Here is a 13,881-nt window from a genome sequence, read left to right as displayed (position 1 = left end):
GTAAGATTTTATTGTTAGAAAGTGGATTTAATTAACAGTTTTCATGGCAAAAAAGTTAGTTTTTTTTGCAGGATAATGTTTTTTTGATTGAATAATACTTAAAATCAATTGGCTGGGCTATTAAGAGAGAAAGAACACTAAGAAACTCAATCAAGTTGGTTAGTTGGCAACTAGAAGCATTTAGCCTAAATAAGTTTACTTTTAAAAATGCTTTTTCTTTGACGCAGCTCTGTCCTATTGCTTTATCTAACGAAATTTAAGACAGCAGGAAAATAGAGTTCATGCAGTTTCAAAACGCTTTTAAATTAAGTTGGATTTTACTGCTATGTTTTTTATTTTGATACTTCCCATCCTAATAGAAACACCGATAAAATACACGTTTCGGTTCAATATTTTCCTCCCTTAAACTTGTCATGAATTTCGTTTGAGCAATACCCACAGGATGCAAGCCGAATAATTCCGAATAAACCATTTTACCATAAACATTGAATTTCTATAGAAATATTTGAACACCACTTATCTTCTCAATTATTGGTCAAAATAAAGACACAGCAAACTACAAAGTTTTCTTGTATCCAGACAAGAAGGCGACCTATCCCAAATAAAATACCATCTAAATGTTTTCATTATCATCGCCTCAACAACCAGAACCCGTATTGGCCTCCTTTAACAAGTCTGTCTTTTTATCCCGATCGGGAGCCGACGCCATCCAGTTGCGCACCCCAAGGTTTCGGGCGTCCATGCCTACGCCATCTCTTCAACGTAAGCATGGTCTATCACGGTGCCGCCATAAAATGTACTACCATAAAGGACTTCCCGGGCGGGTTCCTCTTCGCGATCTAGCTGCCCAGCCCATTTGTCGAGATTGTTGTGTTTTCATGCAGATTGATAACAATGATTCATAATTGGAAGAGGTCAACAACCAAACCATCAACACAAAACGATTGATAGCTAATCTTGGGAAGCATTAAGAAGTATGCATTATTCTTGCAACTTAGCGGATAGTTCAAGTCGGAAAGCAACAAAATGTTGCCCTTTTATTTACTTTTTGTAAGACTTCACATAACATGGAGTTTTGGAGAGAAAGATTATCTGGTAAATTCGGTTAAATTGAACTCATGCCTCAGTAGAAAAATATGATGCGTAGTTAATACATTTAAATTCTGTTTTATTAAATAATTTCAAAAGAAAATCGATAAAGAAGTTATGTATAATCTAAAATTAAACTACTCAAAATAAAATTGGGCTCACAAAGTTTATTTGCTTGCGTCTGATACACTTACAGTCTTATTTAATAGAATTCGCTAAACAGATGAATAGTTATACAGTGAATAAGGATTTATGTAGGCTCTATGTAACGTTGCAAAAATTCCTATTTATAAAAAAATCTGCTATAAATTTTAGTTATACAATGCTTATATCAAAAAAAGTGCCAAAAGTACTATAAAATCTGCTAGTTGTCATAGCAACTAAAATATAACAAAATAATTCCAATTATTTGTATGATATTCTCTTTCGAAAATCTATATTTTTTTTAGATTCTTCGTTTCTTCGGCTCACGAGCTAAACTCGAGAGGCATTATTGTTTTTATTTTAATTTCAAAAAGAGAGGAGAGAAATCAAAATGACATTTACGAAATAATAATAACAATAATTTCCTTATGTAGGCTCTATTCAACCTCAAAACGCGTTTAGCTTATTATGGGACTATGCAACCTTGTATAAGTTTTATAAATAGCATTTTTGCGTTTAGAGGCATTATAGAGATAACATAACTTTATGTAGGCTCTATACAGCGTTTTTAAATAAGACTGTTAGTGTTTATATTTTTGTTTTGGTTATTATTATGTTTCAGCTAAGTAATAAGTACTAGTGTACACACTTTTTACAAGGAAAAACAATTCTTTATTCAAGTTACACTGAAAAAAAAAAACATTTTATAGGAAAATTTACAAAAACTAAACTTTACATATCACCATTTGTTGTCATGATGTTTTGTTGATTTCTCTGGCGTAGCAGCGAGTAGGGCCTCCTCTACTCCGTATGCACTGTATAAGCGTTTCTGCTTATGCCTTCATGCTTTCCATCAGATGCCTTAAATTTGTTTTGGGTATACGCTCCCAACCAATGGCGGATCCACGGGAGATAATTTGTTTGTTTTTTCGAAGTGATTCCCTCTTGTATATGAAAACAAAATTTTGTAGTTTACTTCCTTAAACTTTGCTCCTAAAAGTACTACTTTTGACTGAAGATTGGACCATGATCATTATATAAATCGGATATTCAGCCTTATTCCAAAAACACAGCACAATTTTTTAAACTTTTGACCAATGGACGATCCAGGGGGGTGTCATATGAGCCATAATATAATATATCTTAACTGTTAAGTTGTATAAGTAAAGATTTCATCTAAAGGTTTGTTATTAATTTAAAGATATTCGCCATAAAGTGGTTTGCTGTCAAAAACAACTAAAACTTTTGTTTTAACTCAATTTAGAATTTGAAAAAACTTTAGTCATACTTTAAATCATTTTCATAAACATTGTTTTGAAAAAGAGTAAATATTTAAGTTATTAAGAAGAAACCTTGAATAAGAGATCATCAACGATCAAAAATGTATTTTTTTTATTTAAAAAAAATACTAATTTTGTTTACGAAACTCGATATCTCAGATAACGATAACGAAATTTAAATGTAATTATGTATATTTATAAGCTCTTTATTTAGTGCTTACCAAAAATATTTTTAAAACAAAATTTAAAATGATTTTTGAAAAAAAATATCTCAGAAAGGGGATACACTTTTTTTCATATCTATTGACATAAAAGCATTAAAACGTGTAATTTGTGAGGGCTACAAAAACTTTTCTTCCCAAATTATTTGTTTACCTATTATTTTTTTTTTGCGAAATTGTGTACTTAAATGCTACTATTATCTTAAATTCAAGAAGAAAACCTTTGTATCTCTACAATTTGTAAGTTTTTTTTGACGCCTTTAAGATCAAAATACGAATAAGCAGATTGATAACGATAGTAATGAGACTCCCGGAAATTGAGTTCAAAAAAACCCGACATATGTACATATCAGATCCTCGATAATTTTCTTAACTTTTGAATTTTTGCATTAATAGAAATGAAAACAAGAAAACTGTATTGTATTTTTGGAAAAAAACAACGTTTCAAAACAAATTCCTACATTTCTGCGCGAAATGCACTAAAAACTCTCTAAACTATTGTGTTTTAGCTCTTAAATATGGCATATTTAAAAAACTGTTATAATCTTGGAATGCTTTTTATGTAGGGAGTCGTCAAAATTAAATAGTTAGACCATACTTTGGTGGGCAACAGTGTTCTTAAATAATTTGATAACTAAAGTTGTCATTTCAGCAATTATTAAATTTTGTTAGCCTCCTTTTACAAAGCATTAAAGCATTATTCACATGAGCACGACCAACGACCAACGAATATTCGTTGATTTTGACATTTCTTTTACATGAGAGTTTTTAATTCGTTGCGAATAAAGTTTGACTTTGATCACCGAAACCTAAACAAGAATGAATTTTGTAGGTTAAGTACGCGCGATTATTTTATTCGTTACGAGTGTGGATAATGTGGAACGCGAATAAAGTTTGACAGTTCGTATCTACTTCAATTTTTTTCGCGACGAATATTGTTTTCTTAAATTTATTAATATATGATATTGAAAAGTAAAAGTATGCATCATAAATCAAATAGAAACTATATTGCTATCGTTTTGTTAAGAATTTGTGTGGAAATATGTCTTCAAACGTATATGAACTCACATTTTGTAAGTCATTCGTCGTTCGTTGGTCGCGCTCATGTGAATGCTGCTTAAAAAACATTTTTAAGCGGTGAGTAAAAACTCATCTAAAGCACCTTGCACATGAACAACGAATGAACGAATGGACGAACAAACGTGATTTTACACATTTTAAAAAGTCAATTTCAAACAAAAACACAATTTAATTATAAGAAACCAAATGACACTTATGTTAGGATAATAAAATTTGCATTTTGTTCTCTAAAACAAGACAATTTTGTAAAAACAATCTGTTAGCAAGGAATTGCAATGTGGTTGCTACGAACTATCAAACTCTATTCGCGTTCCACATACAATCCACACTGCAATGAATAAATTGTTGGCGCTGAACTTAACCTCAAAATTATATCTCTCTTATTTTGTTTGTTGAAAAGGGTAATTATAAATTGACAGTTCGTCGCTGTCTACGAATAGAAACAAAGCTCATGTGAAAGAAAAGTCAAAATATGCGAACATCCACAATTCGCAGTTCGCAGTTCGTAGCTCATACGCAAGATACTTAAGAGTGTGACCCCCCCCTGATGAAAAGTCTGGATCCGCCCTTGCTCCCAACAGGCTTTTAATGCGTTTATGAGCACCTGTTTAGTGTTGGCACTGCTGTGGTTTTCTTCGAGGCTTCTTTTTACTAAAAAAATACACATATATGCTCGATTGGATTGAGGTCTTTGCCAGCCATGGCAAAAGTGTTATATTGGCATCAAAAAGTGCTGCTTGTGATACGGGCCGTATGTTGTTATGTTATGTTAGAATTGTCTTGCATAAGAACAAACCCATCGCCAACTCTTTGTGAAAATGGGTTCACAACATGTATTACCATTTCAATGTAACTTGCGGTGGTAACGGTGACTTCATACATGATTATCAATTCTGTTTTGCCATAAAAACTTATTCCAGCCCATACCATAACACTGGGGGCCCCAAATCAGTCACTTCCGTGAACGCACGGGACGCTAAAACGTTCACCTGCCCTTCTCCAAACTCGTACTCGTTTATCATCACTCACAAATTTGATTTTGCATTCGACTGTAAAGACTACAGACTTCCAGTTATTAATTGTCCAATTTGAATGTTAACAGGCGTTCCTTACTCGCACTGCCCGATGGGCGGGTGTAAGCTTCGGCCGAGTAGCACGCACTCTGGAACGTTGACCATCTTCATAGAGTCGATTGCGAGTGGTTTGATCACTGACTTGAGTGCCAGCTGACTGCCTCAAGTGAGTTTATAAAGCCCAGGTGGTTACGGCACGCTCCCGCTGTGCAGTTATTTGAATGTAAAGGTCTTCTTACTGGGTTGTGGCTTGAATTCTTCCTTTACCTGGTGTTCTTGCTACACGGTTTCCTGGAAGCGTTCCACAGGTTTCGGATAGCACACCGCGAAACACTGATTCGGTTTGCAACAGCCCCTTGAGACACTCCTTGCCCCATCATATTTGCCGTCGAATTTCGTTTCCAGTATCCGAATGGCGTTTATAACCGCTCATTGTATTCTCGTTTAATCACGAAGAAATAAAAAACAAAAATTAAATAAATAGCAACAACGCTCCAATTCGACTGAGAAAACAACTGCAATAATTTTTGCATTCATAAATATTTCTAGCGATAGACTTTTTTGCCTATTCACTTGGAGGTAACGGTAAATTTGTTGTCAAAGCATTGATATAGAGTCATAAACAAATTGAATCACCAAAAAAAAAGTATTTTTAGGCAAAATACAAAATAAGTCTTGAGTGGGCCCTATTTTACTTTGAGTGGTGTATTTATGTATATGTAGTACCCGTGGCATGATGGTTAGTGCGTTGGACTGTCATGCAAGGGGTCTTGGGTTCAATCCCTGCCTGTGTCACCTTAATTTAAAAAAAAAAAAAAATAATTTTCGCGGGTACTGCCTCTTGCGAGGAATTGACAAATCCTTCAAGAGTAATTCTTGTCATGAAAAAGTGCTTTCTCAAACTAGCCGTTCGGATTCGGCATAAAAAATTGTAGGTCCCCTCCATTCCTGACAACATTACTCGCACACAGGAATGGTTGAGAGTTGTAAGTCACTAGGCCCTGGTTCACAACGGACTGTTGCGCCACCCCATTTGATTTTTTTTGGTGTATTTATTCTAGATTCTTGCATTCTTGATCGCGATTGGTACTCTCATTACCAAAAGGTTGTCGCGAAAATTAATAATTACATTCTTATTCTATAAAATTATATATTGTCTTATGTTAAATGTTTTTAATTATTCAAAATGTATTCTTGTTGGGTACTAAGGTTTAATTTTTGGAGAGCTGGGAAGCAGCTAGTTTTTTCACTAGACAGCATTATTTATGAAATTAATCGTACGAGGCGAAACCTTTCGGTGGTTATAAATAGATACAAATGCTTCATTTAAAGAAAGGTCACATTTATTTTGAAGCTCTCTTTCATAGAGAATCAAGTGGACTATTGAAGCACCTGTACAGATATGAGAATTGTACTCGATCTTTGGACGAATACAGGCTTTATAGATTTTATTTTTTTAAAACTGCGAGGATCCTTGTTGCTTAAGCTAATGCTTTAAAAGTTTTCATGGGTAAAAAAATCAATTTACTTTTTGATCTAGATCAGACATAACAAACAAATCCACTGTTTTTGCATTTCATTGGTGAATGCTGCTTAATACTAACACAATTCAAAAAAAAATTAGATGGAAATTAGAACGCTATACCGCACTCGTTAACACGTACACGAAGTTACATTAAAGCAATGACAAACAAAAAAAATCAAATAGCGTTCTGAATTTACCCATGGAAAACACTTTAAAAATACACGTTTGGAGGTCTTCCAATAGCATCCAATTTAGAAAATTGCTAATTTCTATCAAGTGAAGATTGTTCTTTATATGGTTGGTTGGTTTTCTCAAATATTAGACAATTTTTTGGTAAAAAATCGGCTGTTAATTGCCGGCACGTTCTTACCTGCCAATTCAAAATTGTCTCTTTATACGGTTGGAAGACTTTAGAAAATAATAGAACTGGTAGACTCATTGGAAGACAATTTTAGTGACAGATGATAGAGGGAATGAAAAAAACAGGTCGTGCAAGAACATTTAAAAAAATAAATAAAATATACAAAAAGTGAAACAAATAAAGCGGGCAATGACGACTATCTTTTAAAATTTGTTCATGCGTTCAATCCTTTTTTTGTAAAAATTCTTTTTTGTTATTCTTATTTCTTTCGATTATAGTAGTTTAAATTATTTCCAAACCCTGTAAACTTCTGTTGTTTTTTCCTGCCCAAAAACTTTCTGCAAATTAAAAATTGGATGATGTTATTTGAATAAAACATCTTCAAATATTCTCTAAGTGAACAAGCGTCCAATTATTTAAAAATACAAAAAATCGGATGTTTAGGCTCGTATAAACGATTGCAAGAAGTCAGTAATTTTTTGAAAGAAAATTTGACGACCATTGAGTGCTTATTTTTTGTCTGTCACTGAGCATTTCCAGACTACACAAAGGACTTGAAAGTATGACAAGTTTCTAATATTTTATTGCCTAGCTACCAAAAATTGCCTTCCAATCAAGGAAGTTTTAGTGAAAAGTAGAATGGGAAGTAAGTCAAAATTAGAAAAATCGAAAAAAGGTAAATAATGCAGTCAACTTTATTCTTTGAACGTAAATTTTGACCAAAGCAACTAGTAAGTTTTTCAAGTATCTTGAATTTCAAATTCAGAAGTTAACCTCACTAACCTCTACCTTCAGTGCATGGTACAAAAACTATAAACAAAATAATTGTCTGTAAAACATTGCTCAGGCAAGCTACGAATCCATAACGATTTGTACTTTGTATTGTAGATAAATATTACTTATTTCTCTTCCAATTTGACAAGGAACCCTTATACACAAAAGATTTAATGAAATTGTGCAGAAAATAAATAATTCATGGAGTAATAAAGTTCATCTTTCAGTTAAAATAAAAAACATCCTCAATTGTCATTGTGACATAAGTACACTTGACTTGATAGTTAGGGAGATTTTTCTTGACTAACTTTCCAGTCAACTTTCCAATAAAGTTGCCTCAGTTGGAAGGGAGTTTTTTTTAGAAACTAACCTTACTTTCAAGTCCCTTATATCGCCTGAGCCTGCATATTTTTGGCAGCTGGCCAATCAGATACTAGAAACTTGTCTATCTTTCAAGTCTCTTATGTCGTCTGAACCTGTCCCATGATTGTTCTATTAACTAAAAACTGAACTTTTTTATTCTATGTTTTATAAGTGATTCTTGTCAAATTGGTGAAGGAAAAAGTAATATTTACTTAACATACAAATTGCAAGTCGAGATTGACTTGTAGCTTGCCTGAGAAGTTTTTTAGACAATTATTATGTGTTTAATAATTTGTGCTTGATCAACTAAAAGTAGAGGTTGGTGAAGTAAAGTTTTGAATTTAAAGTTCATGACCCTTTACCATCTTACTAGTTGCCTTGATCAAAATGTACGTGCAACGAATGTAGTTGACTACAAATAAAGTCCATTGTGTTTCCTGAATCTGTCCACGTTTTGGGTGTATACATGGTTGATAGAAAATTGGTTAAAATGTTTTGCGAAAAATCTGCCAATATTGGACGATATAACAATCGTGTATGCTTAGCTTTACAACCTCGGGCTTATCAATTGTGGAATTAATCAGAGCTGCTCTGTCTCAATTGTGAACTGTTCAATCGTTACAGGATTATTTAAATTAATCTTATCTCAGAATCTGTTACACATGAAAATCACTGAACGGAAATGTTAAATAAATTTCCTTAAACACATTTGTTTAATCCTCCAGAGTTGAAACTGAAATATATGTACATACATAGACCCACCGACATAGAAAACCCTCGCACTGCTATGTTTTGAAATGTATGAGTTTTAACGGTTAAGTTTTACTGTTTAAACTATTATTTTCCTTCTCTTGCTATTATGTCATTTGTTTTGACAAATGAGCAGTCAGCAGAGTGAAGTGCGCATGTAAAAATCAAGCTTTAACATAAAAAATCGTAATTTTGTCTGTTTCTTTCATTTGACTATGGCTTTATCTTTAGGAAAATCTTTCTAAAAGGTAAATAGCACGTCGCGTTGGGTTGGTACCAGTGAATGGCGTGTGCGTAATGTCCTTAAAAACTACAAGTCGAATGGTTCCATTTCGTGGTAGTTCCAAATTAATGAATAAAAGAGAAGATCGTCTAATTCACCGCCTATCAATCAGTAATCGATTTAACCTCAATCTCAAACTGGAAAACAAATAAGTGACAGAACCATACAAAGACTGCTGAATAATATGGGACTTAATGCACGGTGACCCACAAAAAACCCCTTCTTTACTGGCAGAATGAAGAAGCAAAGGTTGAAATGGGCTTAGTCACACAAAAGTTGGTCTGGAAATGATTGGGGACAAGTTATTTTTTCGGATGAATCCAAATTTAATTTGTTCGGACCCGACGGCAATGTGAAAGTCCGCCTCAAAATGTAGAAAGGTATTCAGATCAATGTGTTTTACCTACTGTGAAACATTCTCCTTATGTTATGGTATGGGGAGCCATTGCAATGTTTGTACATTGAAATCATCAATGAAGGTGTTTTGACAACATTGGAGCAATTTTCCGAGCATACTGAACATTTAATTTTCCAAGATGACTCATCTCCATGCCATCGAGCCAAAACGGTACTCTAAAACTTAAATTAATGACTTAATTTATACATGTTTAGAAACATTTATGAGTTTTGCTTGCATAGGTTAAAAATCACAAAACTTCTCTTGGGATTTCCTCACTTCCATGGCCGGGAAACATTGCGGATCTGAATCCGATTGAGAACTGTTGGAGAGAAAAACGCCCAAAAGCAATACATGATAATTGAGCAAGTTTGGTATAAGGAAATAGACGAAAATTATTTAAAAAAGCTGTTTAATTCGATGCCAAACCGAATTCGTCAAGTTATGAAAACAAGGGGCGAAACGACTAAGTATTAGTTTTATTTTCTTGATTTTCGTAAATATTTATTTAACCTATAACTAATATAACAAATAAACCATGAATTTGTTAAAGAAAACTGTTTTTTTGCACTAAAATGTTGTGTAAATAGGCAAAAATGATTTTTTCAAAACTTTGAAATATAACTAGCTAATTTTCGTTTTTTTCTTATTATTTAAAAGACAAATACAAATTAAAAAGAAAACAACCGTAACTTTTATTAAAAACTTATGGATTAAGAAAATAAATTAAAAAATATGAAGTATATGTAAGAAATACTGAAAATAACCGATGTTTTATTCAGAAGATCTACTGCGAGGGTTTTTTTGTCGCTGGGTGAATGTATGTAGGTACATTTTATGTTATTTATTTACGTTTGGTTTTATTTAAAAATAATACACACATTCTGAGCATCTGAATTTTAAAATGGATGTTAAATCTCAACTCCAAAATTGTCAGATAGAACCCCGCATTTCTGACTTTTTTTTAGATAGAGCATCAAACGTATTTTTTATTAGTAGCAGATGTCGATGTGATATAAATATAACATACAGTTTTTAATTGTCAGTTAGAACCTTGTTGTTCTAGCGTCGTGAAATATCACTCCAGCACAAATAACAGTGCGATGTAAAACAATTTACTATTTCAATTGAAACCTATGTTATTTCAATTTCCACACCGTTCACCAGATACCCTGTTACTGTAGGCAAACTCAATTATTTTGGAAATCATCATTTCCCCTAACAAAAAGTTTATTACCGACTTGAATGCTGCACAACATAGACATACCAAGATAGCATGCTTTAACTTAAAATAAAAACTATTGTATGACAATTACTTTTATGATTTATTTATTTATTTTTAAACATTGTTATTATACGTTATACTTCTACACATCTATATAGCAATATATCATTGTGTCAACTTACGAACTAAAATGTTTAAAATGCGGTTATTACTCAATTTGTTATGAATTGTTTCTTTTTTTTTTAATTACATATATGTATATTTTTGAGTTCAAAAGATTTTAAACTTTAATATATTTCACTTTCAACTTTGATTTAATAAAGTTAAACCTTATTATTTTACCAACTGCCATCTATTTCATATTAAAAGAGTTAACATTTTCATAATTATTTAAGAGTTTGATGAAAGTATGAAATGACAATCATTTTTATTTTTACAAAATATTTTTGTAAATTTACGATGGAAAGATGTGTTTCGGCCATAAAAAAATGATCTTAATGATTAATATTAATTGTAGTGAAACTTTAATTATGGTATGAAATGAATTTGCATTCGTTTGCTCATTCATAAGTTTTATAAATGAATTTTGTTTAACAATAAAATTGATGAATGATTTCCTTTATTTGATTTGCTTTGCATATGTGCGAGTATATGAGATTTGTGCAGCAGGTTTTGGAAGATGATGATTTAATTTATGTGAATATATTTTGTTTGCCTGACCTTAATTAAAACCAATAACCAATGTACATATTAATTACAATGCCATGATTAAATAATAAATTAATGGTTATCCATTGTTTACAGCAAGTTGTAATGTTTCTTCTGTTCACTCACTGCTTGATTCAAAATTTTTAAATAATTTAAAAAAATTATTTATATTCATGTACAAAGGATGTTTCATATAAGAGGATAATTTTGAATTGAATCCCAAGAACTTTCATTTTTTAATGCTTGTATTGTTTTTCTTAGATCCCTCTGAATTTTAAGCCTCAATTTCTAACAATGTACATATATATTTCAGGCTGAAAGGTATAAAAAGGATTCTGTAAAGGTCTTTTTAATTAAGTTATCTTTTTGTGTAATTGATAAGTATTTGTAAGAATGTAAGAAAGCACTAGCACATTTTACGATTTTGTTGAGATGGTTTAAATGAAGAATACTATGTGTTTATTTCATAGAAGAATCAATGTGAAGCAACTTATCTTTTATCGGTTTATTGTACTCTATTTTTAACATCATATCACCAAATAATGAGTCTAAGTATATAAATATCAAATTTGTTTTAACATTTTTGTTTTTAAATTATCAGTTACATGCTTTGAAGAATTTTAACTGGCGAAAATAAGAATCATAATTACTAAGTAGGTACAGCTTACATTAGAATTTATACATATTTTTTTAATACATGAAAGATGAATACTTTTATCAAATATTTTATTTATAGATTTCAATCTGTTTAACCATTAATTGTGTTTATTTTTTTTATATTTTTAATTAATTTGAGTACATATTATGTATATGTTACACGATTCTACTTATTAAACATAGCATAGTGAGTGCATTATTTGTTGTAATGTTTTTTAATTGTATTTCTTTTTTATTTTTCACGATATATTTAAATCAGTCGATTTTATATTATTTGATAATACAAAATATAAATTAAAGTTTTTTTGTATTCATTTATTATAATTCGCATTTCAGTATTCAATACCATATATTTATTTATTTATAATGTAGCCGAATAAAGTTGAAAGTTTATTTTAATATATAAATACATACACACAATTTGTATTTGTATTAAATTTACTACTTTCTTTCATCAGAAACCGTGAATCCATTTTTCTTTCACACCTCTCTCCGTTATAGAGAAAATATTGCTTATTTAATAGTTTTAATAATTTGAATTAGGCTTTACTTTTTTAAGTTCTTTAAGATCTTTCTTATAATGAATGATGCATGTATGAGTTTATGTCTGTCGGTAACTCATTGAACTTTATAATTCCAAAAAATATGTATTTTTGTTGTTTAATATTAAAAACAAAAAATGTATAAATTCAAATAAAATTTTGTTTATATAAAGGTTAAGTTGCAGATGCGAAAAATAACATTGGATTACCTAGTTCCAGTTAGTTGTAATTAAGTTCGATTTTTTTTTTTAAATAAAATAAAATCAAATACAAACAAATATAAGGAATAAATATTGCTCACATATCTTTTGTTACGTATATAGCGGGAAAACTATATTTAATGTAATCAAAATACATTTTCTTTACCAATGCTTTATTATCGAGCAAAAGGAAAAATAAAGAACATTTGTTTATAACAATGTTCAATATATCATAAATCATGGCAATCAGGTCGATTTAACACAACTGATTTAACATTACAAAAATAAACATCAGAGCTAGTATATTTATAATAGCTGCTCCAACAACAAAGCCTGTATTCCTATTAGCTAGTTTAAAAATGCGTACATAAAATGTATGTAATATTCTTTTAGACGCTGGCTGAAATACATATCTGTTTATAAATCAGATACCAGTAGTACAATAGGTACAGAATTGTTTAATCGTCATTCTTCATTTTCTTAAAACGTTACATAAAATTCAGCTTACCTTGACTTTACGGACCAAAATACTTAACACGCAAAGGTTTTTTAGGCTTTGTTAGTTGATTATATTTATTTTATCATTCCCATATAGCTTAAATAAATAAAATAAATAAGGTGGCTCAACAGTCCGTTGACAACTAGGGAATAGTGACTTACAACTCTCAACCATTCTTGTCTGCAAGTACTGTTGTCAGGGATGGAGGGGACCTACAGTTTCAAGCCAAATTCGAACAGCTAAAATGAGAAAGCACTTTTCATGACAGGAATTACTCTTGGAGAATTTCTCAATTCCAAGCAAGGATTGAACTCAACACCTCTGGCATGACAGTCCAACGCAATAACCATCATGCCTCGGTTGCTACTGGCTTATATAACATTTTATTCCCTGGCCAGTACAAATAAAACGGAATAATTGAGTGATTGGTTGGCTAAAGAATCGCGATTTGCATTAAAGCATATTTAGTAGGTATAGATACTCACCTCTAAAACTTTTTGCTTTTTTTTCTCCGCTAAAAAAATTAAAGTTCTTTATATCAATATATCACTATAGCTGAAATTGTAGTCAGTAAGACAAAACTATAGTATGTAATTGGTAAAGCTTCCTGTATTGTAATATTTATAATACTTTTTCTGAAGAAATCAATTATTTATATGAATTTGACAACTTCATTATTTATTTAATGAGCTTTTTCTTCAGACATGAAC

Source organism: Eupeodes corollae, chromosome 3 (genome assembly GCF_945859685.1).
Source record: "Eupeodes corollae chromosome 3, idEupCoro1.1, whole genome shotgun sequence".
In the NCBI taxonomy this organism is placed as follows: domain Eukaryota; kingdom Metazoa; phylum Arthropoda; class Insecta; order Diptera; family Syrphidae; genus Eupeodes; species Eupeodes corollae.
This window is presented reverse-complemented; position numbering follows the sequence as displayed.